Genomic DNA, 17,521 nt, shown 5'->3' on the forward strand with positions numbered 1-17,521 from the left:
CCCTTATTATCCTTTGCAATAAATCTGTAAACAGGTCATGGACCCATTCTATGGAGTCAGCGGAACTCAAGAGGAAGAGGAAGGAATAGAAACTTCCAACTCACACCTGGTGCAAAATACACAGGACAAAGCCATCTGCACAACGTCTGCCTTTCTGTGCCAAAAGCCAGGGGTCTTACAGGACTCAGTTCTTTCCCTGTAGAATCTGCAGCTATCTCTGGGTAGACAGCATCAATATTAAACAGATCGTATCAGAATTTAGTGGAACTGACAGATGTCTTGCTGGTTCTCACAGATTTTGTGTTGTAGAAGGCGGCAGCCTCCATGCATACATATACACCAAGTTCAGGAATCTTTTCAACCACTATATGCTACAACACACACAGAGCTTACTATTAATGTATAAATAGTGATTTTTTTTTAAAAAATCAAGAACTCTACACACCCAAAAAAAGCTTCCTGTACAAAGCCACTCATATGAAGTTCAAAACTAAGCAATACGGGGCAGGAGGCTACAGCCAGAGGCCCAGATACCTGACTGCCCACAGTAATGAGTTTTTCCAAAGCCCAGTGGACATCCTGAGCTGAGATGGTCTAGGCAGCTCTTCCGGCTGAGCCTGGCAGCTCTGCTGTCTGTGATCCCTGGCACCAAAAGTGACTTCCAATCTGCATGTGACTACACCAAAAAAAAAAAAAAAAAAAAAAAGAAAGAAAAAGGAGTACTCCCCTCCCCCCACCCCCTGCAGGGGCCAGAGAGCCGGTGTAGGAGGTAAGGGACTTGCTTTGCATATGGCCAATTGGACAAAGACCCACGGTTGATCCCTGGCACTGAGTATGCTCTCCTGGGCGCTGCCAGGACTAACTCCTGAGTATAGAACTCGGAGTAAACCCTGAGCATTATTGGATATGACTCAAGCATCACATGTAAAAAAGGAACTTGAGTGCCACGATCAAGAAATGCAACCTGGGGAGCACTTTTGTGAGCAGCACAGCAACTTTGATGTTTCAATCAAGAATGTGAGTCCCATGGGGCCAGAGTCAACATCCCTGCCTTGCACGAGGCCGGCTGGGTTCAATGTCCAGCACCCCATATGGGTCCAGAGCCCACCAGGAGTAATCCCTGAGCACAGTGGGGCGTGGTGCAACACCAACCTTCAACCCCAAGAAATAAAAAGACAATGTGCCCCAGCAACCATGTAAGCGAATACAAGGAGGACAAATCTCAGTGAGCACTGTGGCTGAGTATGTGAGCACCACAAGTTGGTATGCTTGGTGAACAATACTGCTAAAAAAAAAGAGCGGGCATAACAGTCAGGTGTGTGAGCAACCCCTGGTGCCTGCAACAATGGGGTCAGGGAGGTAGCTCGATGGGCTAAGCACGGGCCATGCATGCCAGAGTCCAGGCTTCCATCCCCTGCACCACACAATCCCTCTGGCACATGGCTAGCTCCAAACCGTTCATGACATTCATGATGATAAGCAAAACAAATTAATGCCGATAACCCCTGGGGTATAATGATGGCAATAAAACTTACAGAAGCTCTGGCTCAAACTGAATGGGGAATGAAAGGTGAATTCACCTGGAAACTCACTGAGCACTTTTCAATCAATGTGCATCCAAAGGTTGCGGTGACTGCCGATGTTCCTGTTCCTGTTTGACCCCTTAATGTGGCTGTAATGAAGCACCCTACACCCCATCATCTACAACACGGAGGTAGCAATGATTGGGAGAAAGAAAGAAGTCTCTAAACACGAAGTATTTAAAACTGTACCTGACAGACAATGGGACTACAATACATGACTATTATCATGGAGTACCGAAGAAAGGGTATCGCTGGGTCTGCAGTATGGCAGCCTGGTACAATGTATGCGTTACTGTGTGAGGCCTGGGTTTGATCCCAGCAATGTTCCCACCCACATTAAAAAAAAAAAGGGTCATCTTTTGGGAGTACAAACATGGTTTGGGCCACACCCGACTGTGCTCAAGGATCACTCCTGGCAGTACTCAAGGGAACTTCTGTAGTGCTAGGGATGGAACCAGGATCAGCCACATGCAAGCAAATGGCATAAACCCTGAAGTATCACTCTGGCCCCAAAAGATAGATCATCTTTCTTTTTTTTAATTTATAATTTTCTGTTTTACGGAACCACCTTGAGATACAGTTACAAAGCTTTCATGTTTGAGTTTCAGTCATACAATGATCAAACACCTGTCCCTCCACCAGAGCACATTTTCCACCATCAATGCTCCCAATATCCCCCCTCCGCCAAAAAAGATCATCTTACAGATAACAAATGACAGCTTCCTGTCAGTCCAGGGCACGAAGCAGCCAGAGCAGAGCATCCCAGAGCTGGACTCTCCCCATCGCTCCACCCTCGTGACAACAGAGCCCAGCAGACTTGCCCATGGGGCACCCATTCTCTCCTGTTCTGTTTCTTTTCCACATCTGGGGTCAGCAGGGATGTGGCAGAAGTGCCTGCCTGCCCTGCATGTGTGCAGCCAGGTGCCCCGGACCCTCCCAGGGCAGGTTCAGCTCCAGTCAGAGTGAGGGCACTGGTTCTGTGTGTTCAGTTAAAGGAGGTAGATTTCCACAGGGGTGTTGGATAACTTTCTTCCTGAAATGGGGGCAAATAGGAAACACTTTCTCGAGGCTAACTGAAACTGATCCTTTAGGTCTTAGCTTGAAAATCTCCTGCCAGCCTCAGGCACGACTCAGTGACAGGGCTCATAACTCACCTGAACCAACAGGGAGGCCCCGGTTCAACTCCCTTTCATCCTGACCAACCAAAATATATACCAAAAGTTTTAAAAAATTAAAATCGCCTCCTCTAGGCTGCCTTCCTAAATTATGCTTCCCACACCTCGTTAACTCATCACAAAGGTTCGTCCCCGATGATATCAACAGCAACTGCCTAGCACCAGTAGATCACTATTCGTTGTCAATTATCCCCTATTACTGTGGCAGTCAGACTACTGCTCAGGAGAGGCAACAACATAAGAATGAAGCTGTTGACGAGAGCCTGGGCTATGGTGTGAGGTAAGGTGCAGGGAGAAAGACCGGCGGGAGACAGAACCAGCAAGGAGAGTCACACAGGTCCCCACCCAGAGACACAGGGCTCACCTGTTTCTTTGCCCAGGCAGGGAGTTTGCTGCCCTGGAAACACTTCCTTACGTCTGGCATCTTGGGGATTTGTGGTAATGGAGTAGCCCTGACTACTCTGAAGGGAATCTTTCAGAAACAGTGAAGCGGAAATTGCGCACCAGATAAAGACAACACCATGCCTAGATAAACTCAACTCCCACTCTGCACAGGCTGCAAGTCCTTGTGCGGACGGTAACCCGGGTCCTCACAGAACCCCCTGGGATCGCCGGCAAGTGAGAACAACTCTCTGGGCCTATGTTTGCTGATCTGCAGAAAGGGGAGGGGGTAAAGAGGAGGTCTGCAAAGCTCTCCCAGCAGCACTTAGGCCATTGCCACTCCTGGACGAACGTTAGCCAGCAGAGCAACTAACCTGGAAGGGAAGCAAGGCCAGTCCCAAATGCTACCGACCTCCAGCTTTTTCTCTTTAAACTCTTTCCTAACTCAAAATGCTGTTAGGAAAATTAAGCGCTTGAAGCATTTTTCATTTTTATTAAAAGGAAAAAGGCAACCAAGAGGTAGGTGTTAAAGCTTTCTCCAGAGACATAAGCCCCTCACTACGAACTATTCCCTCCCAACGGACATGTTGATCCTTCCACATACAAATCAGGACAAATGGGTGCCAGGGACGGAGCAAGGCAGAGGTCTGGCTGAGTATAAATCTCTGAAAAAACAGTGGTGAACTAAATGCAGAATAGCTAAAAGGCAAAAAAAAAAAATTGAAGCTGAAGCAAGGTATCAACAGTGTTCCAATTAAAATGCTTCAGGACCCAATTCAAAACATCAATATACGGGACAATTGAAAAAACGTAGTAACTTTTATAGAGCAGGCTTTTCTTAGAAGGACAAGAAGAAGAAAAAGATTTGTAACAGGCCGGGTCTGCGGTTAAAGTGATGGAGCACACGCATGTGCAGGAACCTGGGTTTGATCACTGGCACAGCGCACAGAGCCACACGACCACGTGGGACCCTCCACAACATTCAACAAAGAGAACTTTTCTTCCCGTTTTTGAGCCACACCTGGGAGTGCTCTGGAATTACGCCTGGCAGTGCTCAATGGGGGTGGGGGATCAAAACCAGGTGGGCTACATGCAGGGCAAATGCCCTACCCTCTAGACTATCGCTCTGACCCCAAGAAATAAAACATCTTAGAACCACATGTCCTTCTCTCCCGGAAGACACAACACACACCATAACCATGCCGCCGGACCCTGTGCCAGGCTGTTTCACTTGGGGTGCCCCGGAGGGGGCAGGTGAGGCCCCTCCCCGCCCCAAGGGCCCAGCCCAGGCGGCTGAAAACCTCCAACCGGCGCCCTGCTCACGGCCACTCTCCACACGCTCGGGCGGGCCTCACCGGCCTCACCCACGAGTAAACCTATTCCTGGATCGTGTGATCATATTCGAGGTTGCGTGACATATCATACCTCACACCACCCATACTCCAAGAGTACTGCACCACATTTGATGGGGTTTAAAGTAGGAGGCAACCAATCTTAGTGGGAAACTTTTTTTTACAGGCGCTTATATAGAAGCACACAAGGCTCAACCTTTAACAACATGTTAGAGATCTCTTATAGGCCCCTGGGTAAAGTGCAACAATCTTCACACACTTTAAAGAAACTTTTTTGAAGCGTTTTCAGCGCTTTTTCTCACAAACAATACAAAATAAATTATTTCGGTTCCTATTTGGGTCTTGGGTTGGGGGGTTGGGATTCAGGATGGAAAAATCCAAAATATGGTGGTGGGAAGGTGTTCAAACATTAAATGTAATCAAATATTGTGAACTACTTTATAAAATTTAAAAATTATTTAAAAATATAAATGCTTTCCTTAGTCAAAAAAAAAAGTAAAACATCTTCTAAATATTGGTGCAGGAGGACTGAACTCAGGGCCAGTTACATGTAAAGTATGTGCTCTTCTCACTGAGCCACGTTTCTGAATCTAAAACAACAACAAAGAAGTAAAGTCACTAGGAATAAAGGTTACCAGGGCATGAAGTCTAGGGAGTGTCTTTGCCTAACAGGGTTTTGTGAGGGATGGTTTAAAAAAAAAACACTTTAAGTGGATAATGATGAAAGCTACAAAACATTGCGAATATACATAATATCATGGAAATGTGCAATTTAAAGTGGCTAAATATTTCATGTTTTGTCTATTTAACCACCATTTTTTAATATCTTATGTCACTGGTCTCTAGATACCTAAGATATTTCTCAACAGTCACATGTAGTCAAGGTTCAACATGTGAACCAGTGCGTATATTGTCCAGAAGAGAAGACACCTTAGCATGTAGAGATCTGGCTGGACCCAAAAAAGTCCAAACCTAAACTTTAAGGCAGGGTGCTTAAAACTCTAGTTTTTAGTTGACAGAGATGTTAAAATTAGGTTGATTTCCCCTAAAATGTTAGTGTTTCTACAATCAGGCGTTAATAAATGAACAGAGACACAATGTTTTGACTTTCAGCAAATGTTTTTTAAATGAGACCCTTTTAGAAGGGTCTCATTCTCCTAACTCTGAAAGAGCCTTGAATATGGCACTTTTTAAAAAATCTCAGGGCTAGGAAGAAGGAGATGTTACTGGGGCCTGCTCGAGGCAATCGACGAATAACAGGATGGTTGTGATTGTGATTGTTTTTTAAATAAAGCATTTCTAGAAGAAAAAAAAATAAGATATCTCAGTAAGTTCTTATCTGCAAGTTGGGAGATTAAAAAAAAAGAGCGCGACTCACTGCTAACTGGAAAATAATTTCATTTTTATTTGAGAGTTGAGAACTGAATATAATTATTTTACTTTAGTCCTTCTAATTCAATCTCCAGAGGCCAGAAGGAAATACATGGGTCAAGGTGCTTGCCTTGCACAAAGCCATCCTAAGTCGATCCCCAGATCGACTAATTAGCCAGGACTAATCAGGTGTGGCCCAAAAACCAAAAACAATCTCTCACACACACATACATATACACACACTGATAGCATACAAAAAACTGAAATTGTGACAGCAACTTGTAGAGTGTTTTTACAGCAGATTTCAAAAAACATTCTCTAGCTCCCTGTACACAATGTTGTTTTCATTCTTCCACTGTCCTCTTTCCTTGTATGGCAAACTTTTCTGAATTAGGACCAAAGTCTGGCTAACTACCCAAATTCTGCTCCACAGTCCAAATGGCCTCATTTGATCTGAATGGCCTAAGATACCCCGAAGGGGATTAACCAGCTCACTCCGGACACACACCTGGCATCCATAGAGGCTGGTTTGATCTGGAACAGATGCTGAGAGGATTATCCCATCAATCAACACTGCCTTCTTTAAAAAAAAAAAAAAGGAGGGGGGAGGGGGAGTTTAAAACTCCCCAAAAAATAGTATCTCTATTCTAACAAACAAACCCTTTGTTTTCACATAGTTTCAGACTAGTAATGAATTCAGTGCATCCAACAATATTCCAGGAAAGGAAGGTGAGCGGGCCCCAGAGTGCAGAAGAATGCTCAGAGGGAAAATCACCTAATTTTGACCTACCAACAATACACAAATTATGAAATTAAGCCACCAATGACAGTTCTTTTCAACCACATTAAAAGAAAAATTACAAACAAAAAAAGTCTCCTTTGATTGTCATCTCAACTTAAGACAAACGAGCCAACTGGTAACTCTCGGCGTCAGAATAAGCTCCACAGGACTAGAGATAGTACAGCAGGTAGGGCATTTGCCTTGCATGTGGCCAATCTGGATTCCATTCCCAGCAATCCATATGGTCCCCAGTGTGCAAAGTCGGGAATAAGCCCTAAATATGGCCCAGTATGGCCAAAAAATAGTCAAGAAAAAGAAGTCGCAGCAAATTCAACTATTCCTGAACGTGACAGATTGTTTCCTTTAAAGATATTCAGATAGAAGAATTGCCGTTTCAGAGGGTAAGAACACAGGAGCCCACTCTAACTTCCTTTCAAGTTTTCACTCCTACGGCTACTCCTCCACTTCCCAGTCCTCTGAATGGAAAGTGATGGAAAGTATCTTGAGCATGGGCCCAAAGAATTGGGGGAGGGACACTGAAACTCAGGTGGTGGGTGCAGAGTTGGAACGCTGCATGCCTGAAACTATTGCTAACTGGACTGTACATCAATGCCTTAATTAAAATGGAAGAAAACAAAACACAAAAAGCCAAAGTGATGGAGAGGGAAGGGACCACATTGTGTCCACTAAGACACTGGGCCAGGTCCAAACTGAATGAAAGTCAAATGCAATATCTGGTGGGTGTCTGGACAAGCGCTCACATTCTCTGGCACCCAATAAGCCATTCTTCAGTACTTGTAGGTTGAATCCTGTTTATTTCTGTCTGTATTAATCATATACCAGTTTGTGCCCTACCACAGAGGCAACTATCAGGGGCGGGGAAGTGCGGGTAGGGGCTGTTCACAGAAAAATTTCCATGCATTAACTCGATTGAATATATGAATTTTAATTACTAAATCGCACTACATGCATCACATCTAGCAACCAATAATACGAAGGCGAGTTAATTCTAAATAACAGTCGAACCATTAACTCCTCTTTTAGCATGCTTCTCCCTAAAAGAAAAACACCTACACAAAGTACCATTTGCAATTTATTAATATGAGCACTAGGATAAATTTATAGTTGTGGGCTTGACAATCCCTGAGAGATATGAAAACTGACAGTCTTGGGAAAACAGAAAGAGTCCGTAAATTAACACCGATCCAATATCCTAATAACCATAAATAATTTTCCAGATCATTAGTTTTCCTGTCAAGAAAATTTCAACCAACACCAAATAAGAACAAACACCTGTGAATGGTTACTTTGCCATATAATTCAACCTATCTAAAAAGTAACTGCATTGACCACAACACCCAAAAGCAGAGAGAGAACACAAGGTTTTGCCCTGCCACAGAGGCAAGGTGGGATGGGAGGGATGGGGGTGGGAGGGATATTGTCCATGGTGGTAGAAAATGGGCACTGGTGAAGGGATGGGTATGTGATCATTGTATAATCGAAACCCAAGCACAAAAAATTGTAAATCTACAACTGTACCTCATGGTGTTTCACTAATAAAAATTAAAAAAATAAAATAAATAATGCATAATATATATTAAATGCTTTTCCATAGAAGCAATGTCTCAGACAGCATTGTTTTAAATAGGGAACACTGAAATTATCTATATTAAACTGCATCTGAATAAAAAAAAGTAACTGCATTATGATTAAAAACAAAAGCAACACTACCTATGGAGGAGAAACAAGAGGAAACTAGAATGTAACCACTTAACTCCCCTCAAGCCAGAGTTTGTTTTTCTAAAGCCCATAGTGGCTTCAGACTGTACCTTGCATGTATAACACTACATCTGGTCAGAGCCCAAACTCCACTCTTCAAGTCACACGTGGACACCTACAGAGATTCAGCAGAGATTCAGCATCTCCCTCATCCTATATCCCCCATCATAACTCTATGCTGCCTGTACTGGCACTGATGCAACCCCCACAGATGGTCCACAGTTGCTTCCGAAGGCAGCAACAGAGCATTACAACATTAAAGAAAGTCACAGAAAAAAAAATGCTTGCAATGATATCACCAGCATAGAAAGTGAGGCAAAAAATCTTGAAGACTTCCAAAGGAGTTTTTTCCTCTGGCTTTGTTGACAAACCTTTGGAAAAGAAGACAGTTCGTCTGCTTGCAGAGGTGAAATGTATCATCAGAGTCTAGGTACATGCTACAAATTAAGCCTACATCACCCCCCTCACCCACCCAATGCAGTGGTCCCCCAAAGTATACAGTGTATCCATCCATCCAGTCTGTTTAACCAATTCTGGTGAAGACCATATTCACTACTATTCAGAAGACCAATGACAGTACCACCCTGGGAACTCCAAGACAGAGTAAACAGCACTGGAATCCTGACCCCACTCAAAAAAAAAAAAAAAAGACCCAAAAATGCTTCATCACCTCAAAATACCTGGAGTCGACCCAACTATTATACGAATGTCTACCAAATGCCAGGCACTGAGGAATTTGAACAAAATTAGTTCCCCATACTTGCTGTGCTTGTATGCAAGAGAGAGAGAGCTCTTTAAAGAGACCTGTGTAATTGGGAAAGTGCCTGCTAGGACCGTCCAGGCCAGTGCTCACTAGCGTGGTGGTGGAGGCAGAAAAGGCTGCAAATGAACACCAATTCAGGGTCAGCCCAACAGCACCGTGGAGAAGCACTTGCCCTGCATGCGGATGGCACGGTTTGATTCCCAGCCCCGAGAATGGTCTCAGAGCCCTGGCAGAAGTGAGCCCTGAGTGCAGCAGAGCCAGAAGGAAGCCTGAGCACCACCAAAAAACAAAGCAAAAACAAATCCCAAAACAAAAGCAGACTAGTTGAACCGAGAGCAATGGGGAAGAGGAATGGAAGAGTAAGAGCAGGGCACATATCCTAAAGCAGCCCCCCAAAATGACACAAATTCCAGGACTCAGCAAGCAAGTCAGCAGAGTTTAAAGAATGTCAGGGGTGTGGCTAGAAACAAATAAGGGGTGGATCACAATGCCTGAAAATCACCAGAAAGTTGACCTTGATCCAGAGGGCAACAGGAAGCCACTGCAGGTTTTAAGCAAGCAGTGACTACTTCGTCTTTCTGCTCAAGACTGGTCTCTCCAGCCTTGACCAGGAGTAACTGCAAACCAGTTGCTGGTGATTCTCTGAACAATTCCCCAGGTCCAGCAAGATAAGGAAATAGATACAACCTCTTCTAAGATGTTGCTTCTGTAATCAAATGCATAGCAAATATAAGAAACACAGAAGAAAAACATAATGTGAAGTACTTGAAAGAAATCCAAGAACAGACTTCTGGATGTTTGTTTGGGGGCAACCCCCTGCAGTGTTTGGGAGCCTCTTCTGGCTAGGGGTTCAGTACTGGAGATGGAATTCTGGCCTCCTGTATGCAAAGCATGATCAAGCCATTGATTGAGTCATCTCACGAGACCCTAAGAAAGGCTGCATAGATCCGTGTGCCAAGACCCATGAGGCCATACTTTCTCAAAGCTGTGTCTAAAGTTTAATGTTTCTGTTAAAATCAAATTCATTGTAGATGTTGGGGGGAAAGAATGGCAGAGACACCACATCTCTTCACAAGGGCACTGGCAATGAGTTGATCTGATAGCTTCAGAGAGTCTGCCAGAATGAAATCTTAAAAAATGGAAAATTGGGGGGTATGGTGCCGCAAGCAGGTCAGTTTGTACCTGTGAGGCGAGTGCATCAGTAGCCTGATGGCAATGTCAGATTTTCAGATAGCCCAAAATTGCTGCTGTGCCTTTGGCCAGACCCCAAAGACTTGGGGCAAAGTTTACCAAGAAAGTAAACGGCCAAAAGTTAGGTATGTGGGAGACACACCCACAAACCACCTCCGGCTCAGCTATATAATTGGAGGCATGGCCTCTCTGGTTCCTGATCAAACTGCTTAACGGCCATGATCCCAGAGACTCAGAAACGAATCTCGGAACCCAATGGCTTTTGGCAGAAATGCATCCTGTTCCTGCAGTAGGTTACTGGCGCTGGGCCACTCCAGGTGGGAATAGGTTTCTTGCCTTGGCCTGTTCCCCTTGGTGGCCCGGTGACCACCATCCTCCAGAGGCCACTGGACAGTCAGGTTGGGCCTGCAGTGACGAGACATGTGGGGCCTCACCAGATTGGGATGGAACCAGCCCTTTCCTCCCCATCCCAGCGAGACCCCAAGTTGCCACCTACAAACAGCCTCTCTGACTCCCGATCAAGCTAATTAACGGCCATGATCCCAAAGACTCAGAAACAAATCTCAAAACCCAGCGGCTTTTGGCAGAAATGCATCTGACCGCATACAAGGTGGCCGCCGCCTCAGAGCTTATGGGAAAGCCAGGTATGAACCCGCGTTGACGGGGAAACTGTAGTCTCATGGAAAGGGGGGCGGTACCGGCTCGTCCTTCACACCCTACTGAGGTCATGAGTTGCCCCCCACAAGTGGCTCTTCGGCACAGCCATAACACCAGACGCAAGAAACCAATCTCGTAATTATCTGGCTCTTTGCAGAAATCCAAAATCGCGAGGCCGCTATTGAGGCCACACAAGATTATATGATTCTCATTACCAGCTATAGAAAACAAAGTATTTCATAATGCCTTTTCAGCAATTCTGATTGTTGGGGGGGGGGGAATTCTAAACAATAATGGTGCATCTTTTGTGGAAATAATGAATGTAATCAACGTAGAGAAGAGTTAAGTGGAAATCATCTGCCTCACAGGCATTGGGAGGGGTGGGAGGGGGGTATATTGGGGTTCTTGGTGGTGAAAAATGAGTACCGGTGAAGGGAGAGGTGTTTAATCATAGTGTGACCGAGACTTAAACCTGAAAGCTTAGTAACTTTTCCCACAGTGATTCAATAAATATAAGAAAAAAGTAATAAATAAAATTATGAAAAAAAAGTAAGATGGAGTTCATGCCCAATTTAATCAGCTAATCAGTGGCTGAATAAATAGAAGTACTCCTACATAAAAAAAAATGATGTACATTGATGTTTGAAGAAAACATTAAAGAAAAATGCTTTTTTTGTAACAAACTATTTTAAAATGGTAGCTGAGGTAAAATTTGTTTATAAGTATGTCAATCTTTATATGTCTTAGGAGCACAATAAAGCATAATGTCCTTTCAAAAAATAAATAAAATAAAATAAATGAGACTGATACCCAAGGACAGTAGACACAAAGGCCAGGAATACTGCCCCATAGTTGGAAGTGCTTCATGAGTTGGGGGAGAAGGCAGCTGGAATAGAGAGGGGATCACAGGATAATGATGGTTGGAAGGGTCGGTCAGGATGGGAGATGTGTGCTGAAAGCAGTTAAAGGACCAAACATGATAACCTCTCAGTGTCTGTATTGCAAACCATAATGCCCAAAAGTAGAGAGAGAGTATGGGAGAAATTGTCTGCCATGGAAGCAGAGGCAGGGTTGGAAAGGGGGGCACATGGGGGCATTGGTGGTGGAGAATGTGTACTGGTGGAGGGATGGGTGTTTGAGCATTTCAAACATGAAAGCTTGTAACTATATCTCATGGTAATAAAAAAAATTAAAAGAAAAAAATGGAAAATTGGGTATTAGGCTTCCAGAGTAAATAATCCAAAATCCTGATTCACAAGACCATTACACTGCTGATGTTTAAAATAGCCAGGTTTTCTCATCATGCCATACTAACGTGGGTTTTTGCACAATTTTAAAGTACCTTCGCATGTCTACATTCCCATAACTCTCTATAGTGGAAGACTAAGCTTAAAATTCAAAGACATTCAAATACAAGTTATTTATTATGGACCTGAAGTTTTCAAACACTTACTAAAGGGTCTGAGCTCACTGAGATTTGCATATATCAGTGAATCAGCCACACCTGGTCTGAGTCGCTTTAAGCTCAGATTCTAATTAGCTCAGAACTTTGAAAGGCATGGGGCAGAAGTGACAGTACAGCAAGTACAGCGTTTGCCTTGTGCACTGCCATCCCTGATCCAATTCCTGGTACCCCATGATCCCCTGAGCACTACCAAGAGTGATTCCTGAGTGCAGACCCAGAAGTAAGCCCTGAGCGGAGCTGGTTGTGTCCCCCACGCCCCCAAAAAGGAACTCCATGCAACCAACATGCAAGAGTTGAGAACTTCTATGCTACTGACATACTACCAACCAATGGTGGCACTCATCTCCTCAGAGACCACCACCTTTGACAACTTCCACCTCTCTGAAACCAGTGCTCTCCAATCAGAGCTTCACCCACAGTACAAGTCAGGCAGATGTTAGGCTCAATCTAACAATGTGCTCTAAAGCTACTCAAAAAAAATGACTGAGCATTTAGTTTTCATTTATTCCCTCCACCCTGGTGAAAAAAAATTATGATCTATGGAGATAACAAATGATCACTGAAGATTCCATTGCATCTCTAGGATCAAGCAATAACTCACTGAGGACCAGACAGCTGTGAACACGGTTGAAAGGCCTCGTACAATTGGTTCTTCCTCACAGATGATGTTTAGCTCTATCATACAGATACTGATAACATAAACCATCAAACTTGTCCCTTAGTAAAAAAAAAAAAATTAAAAAAAAAAAAAAAAACCTCGTCCCTTAGTAAGCGGGTAGCCTGGTAAGAAAAAGCAATGGAATGAATATCCAAAAGAGATACAAATGTAGGGGTGGGGATGTAGCTGGGTTATAAAAGATAATGTTTCCAATATGTGAAGATAATGTTTCCAATTATCTTAGTTTGATCCAGGGGCATTCACATACCCCAAAAGAACAACTAATGCCAACAGAAGTCCCAAACCAATCTTTCACTTTTGACTTTAAAAGAAAGAAGGAATTTTTAAAAAATAAATAAATAACAGTGGCTATTAGAATGGTCAAAATCTAAGACGGTGACAACAATCATCAACTTCTGGATATGAAGCAAATAGAACCATTTACCCATTGCTGGTGAGAATGCAAAATTATGGCGCAGCCAATTTGGAAGACAGCTTAGAAGTTCTTGGCAAAACTCAAAATACTCTTACCATATAATCTAGCACACTCTTTGGTAGTAACCCAAATGTGTTGAAGTCATCTGTCCATACACACACCAAAAAAAAAAACCTGCACACAAATGTTTATTATAGCTTTATTCATAACTGCAAAAACTGGAAAGCAACCAAGACCTTCTGTAACTAAAGTAATTCACCGTGGTTCATTCAAACAACAGAATATTGTTCAACATTAAAAAGACATGATGAGCTATCAAGCCATAAAAAAAAAGACACGGAGGCCACTTAAATGCTTATTACTGAGAACTAAGTCCATCTGAAAAGACTGCAATACTTAATGAATCCAACTATAGTATGTTCTGAAAAAGAAAACCATGGGGAGAGTAAAAAAGAACAATAAAAGAACAATGGTAAAGAAGCTAGAAGGGATTAAAAAACAAGGCACAGAGGGCTTTCAGAGCTCTGGATTTATTCTCTCATACCAATTGGTACGTGTTTGTTATCAAATTTCTATCAAAACCCATAAAATATACAACACGAAGACAGAACATTAATATAAACTATGAACCTTGGATGATCAAGAAGTATCAGTTGGTTCAGAGATGACAGCTCTCAATGTACCTCCAGTGAAAGACACTGATAGGAAAAAGGAGAAAGGGCAGGAAGTAGATGGGCAATTTCTGCACCTTATGATCAATTTTGTTTTTCACCCAAAACTGCTCAGAAAAAAAAAATTAAGTCTGTTTAAAAATCAGAAGAGGGGGTACCTCTTTTCCAGGATATGACTAACAATGTACCTTCTTACACGTGTTCAGGGAAAAGGCAAAATATCCATAATTACCTTTTGTGTCCAAGAACATGAAAGCTATTATTATAATAAATGGTATTAATAACAGGAAGGCAGACAACAAAACTACGGTACCATTCTCTCTTCAAACTGAAATAGTGAGGGGTCAGTGAGATAGCACAGTGCCTTCGAGGCTGAGCCAGGTTTGATCCCTGTATCCCATAGAACCCTCCAAGCACCACCAGAAGAGATCCCTGAGCGCAGCGCCAGAAGCAAGCCCTGAGCACTAGTGGGTGTGCCCCCATCAAAAAAAAATGTTTAATTTAAAGCTTAGAAGTGATAAATCTAGCAAAGTTCTCACTAATATTATTAAGACTTTCACAGACCTCCTAGACAGCTACTAACAAAGGCTAACTGCCTGTGAATTGTTACAGGTGGCGCAGCTTAACCTTGAAGCAAACTATGACGACACTGATCACTGAACTTTTTGCCTCCACAGATCCACTTTACGGAGTCACACACACTCCTCCCTAATTACAAACCTGAGAGGTCAGAATTGCCAACACAATCCGTGTTTAGGTCAGTTATCCAAAAAACTTTCAAAACTGGAACTCTGGGGGCTGGAGCAATAGCACAGCAGGTAGGGCGTTTGCCTTGCACGCAGCAGACCCAGGTTCAATTCCTAGCATCCCATAGGGTCCCCCGAGCACTGCCAGGAGAGATTTCTGAGTGCATGAACCAGGAGTGACTCCTGTGCATCGCTGGGTGTAACCCAAAAAAGCAAAAAAAAAAAAAAAAACTGGAACTCTGAGCACCTGACACCTCTCTCACAACACCGGTCAGTACTAGGGAGGCAGGGATAAACCACAAGCACTTTTTCTCCCTAACTATATTAATACAGAGATTAAGGAAGAACTGAGAGGCTTTTGACAGACTGTCATCTACAGTCATTTCAGAACTTTATTCTGTAAGATCAGAAAACATTTCACAAGGCATATTTGGTGGGAGATCAGTTTTCCTGGAAGGGAAGTGCAGAAAGCTACCCACCGCACACTCCCCAAGCTGAATGTTCAGGAGGTCTCTGACCTCATACTCCAGGAATGAACGCTGTCCCTGCAAAGCCAACTGTGCTTGTGTGCAATTTACAGACCTACTTGTAACATGGTCAATGTGTGAAACAGATAACCCTTTCATATTATCTCTACCTCACTCCTCCCTCCCAAACCAACAAAAACAGCCTGAATTGCTCCCTGTATGCAAGAAGCTAAAGGGACTGTTTCATGTAAATTCCACCTCTCACATTTTTGAGAAGACTAACCTTCTCATTTGCTAACTTGAACCTTAAGTAAACTGCTTCTACCAACTTTTCCCTGTTCTCAAACCCCCAACCCAACAGAGACATCTCTCTGGGCCAAGAAAGCTACTGAGGAGGTGTGGAAGTGGCTGTCACTGTCACTGTCCGCCCGTTGTTCACCAATTTGCTCGAGAGGGCCCAGTGACGTCTCCATTGGAGACTTTGTTGTTACTGTGTTTGGCATATCGAATACGTTATGGGGAGCGTGCCACCCCTGCGAGATCCTCTCAGTAGCTTGCCGGGCTCTCCGAGAGGGGCCCGAGAGGGGCGGAAGAATCGAACTCGGGTCGGCCATGTTAGCTGAGTGCAAGGCAAAGGCCCTACCGCTGTGCTATCGCTCCAGCCCTTATGGAAGTGGCTGCCTCTGCAAATTCCTCTCCCCCTTCCTAGCAAAGGGGCACTTGAAGAACGTTACCTTCAGGGGAGGCATAGATATTGCTCAAATTCCATTCACCGGGACTTGAGCACAATCAATTTCCATTTAGGCTGCTAATCACACTGAAACTTTGGTGGAAGGAAACCTGCTTTCCAATTGGTTTTTTTTTTTTTAATCCAGTTCCCATGTATGAGCTACTGGCAGAGCACACTCCCAGACACAGGAGCACCTTAGAGTTGACCCTTTTCATTTTCAGAGTGTGATCTTTGATCCATCCCCAAATGCACGCGTTTTTCTCCCCATCCATCTGAATTGAATGCACAGGGCAATGAGCTATTACGCAGCAGCGACGGCAATTCATCCCTTTGATTCCGTGACATTTTCTTCTCTCTTCCCGACTGGCAACTGTTTTCATCTGAACAGGGTTGTCTGTACAGGGATTCTGCATGTTAATGATGTGGCAAGCTGGCATCTGGCAGGGCTGCAGGTGAGACCCAGCTCGGTCTCACCTCGTCACAGCTCTAGTGAGTGGCCTTTCGAGTCGCCTGCTTGCTCGCCGGGAGACTTACACACCTGATCGCAACCTCCTCCGGGGAAGCTTCCGAACCTGGAAGCGGGGGACAGAAGCGCCCGCCTCCCCCGGCCCAATCCCAGCCCCTCCGTAAACAGCACCGCGAGCCTCCGAACTCAGGCACAATACCCCTTAAGTACTCCGCGAACGGAGCAAACGCGCTTAGTACACCCGAGCGGGCGGAGGGTCGCTCCCCAGCCCGACTTCAGCCTGAGGACGCTCCGAAGCCTTTCCTCTGCCCCAGGCCACTGAAAGAGGCTGCGTCCTCCAGGCAGCCTACCGCAGCCCCCAACCCCGCCCGGACAGGGCTTGGAGTCGAAGTGGGCGCCTCGGCCGCGGTCCCCGCCCTTCCCTGGCGATCCCGGGCAGAAAACTCCGCTTCCAGATTCCTGGCCACTGGCGCCCGTCTCCTCCCCGGGGAGCGCGCGGGCGCGCAGGTCCCGATGCCAAGCGAGGGGGGCGGCCCCGGACCCCTCCCCGCCCTCGGCCTCGGGCTCCCCCGGTGCCGAACGCACCCCTCGGGCACGCCAGGGCCGCGGAAAGTCCCAGCCCAGTCACGCCGCCGGGTGCAGCTCTGCCGGGAGGGGCCTCCCGCCCAGAGTCGAACGGGGCGGCGCGGGGCCGTCCCGGCAGCCCTCCCGGCACCGAGCACGGGCCCGGACCCGGGAGGGCAGTCCCGCGCGGCCCCGAACGGGCGCCTCCCTCTCGCGGGGCGCCACTCGCGGGGGCCGTGCTGCCCGCGGGCCCCGGCAGCCGGGCGGGGGTGGGCGCCGCGGCGC

At 45.3% G+C, this 17,521-nt stretch overlaps 1 protein-coding gene across 1 annotated transcript in view; it reads right to left on the reverse strand.

Annotated features, from left to right (window-relative positions):
- Positions 1-17,521, reverse strand: part of CCDC6 (coiled-coil domain containing 6) — a 151,133-nt gene that overhangs the window by 133,312 nt on the left and 300 nt on the right. The window lies entirely within an intron of this gene.

The sequence above is a fragment of the Sorex fumeus genome, unplaced genomic scaffold (genome assembly GCF_029834395.1).
Source record: "Sorex fumeus unplaced genomic scaffold, SorFum_2.1 ptg000043l, whole genome shotgun sequence".
Taxonomy (NCBI): Eukaryota; Metazoa; Chordata; class Mammalia; order Eulipotyphla; family Soricidae; genus Sorex; species Sorex fumeus.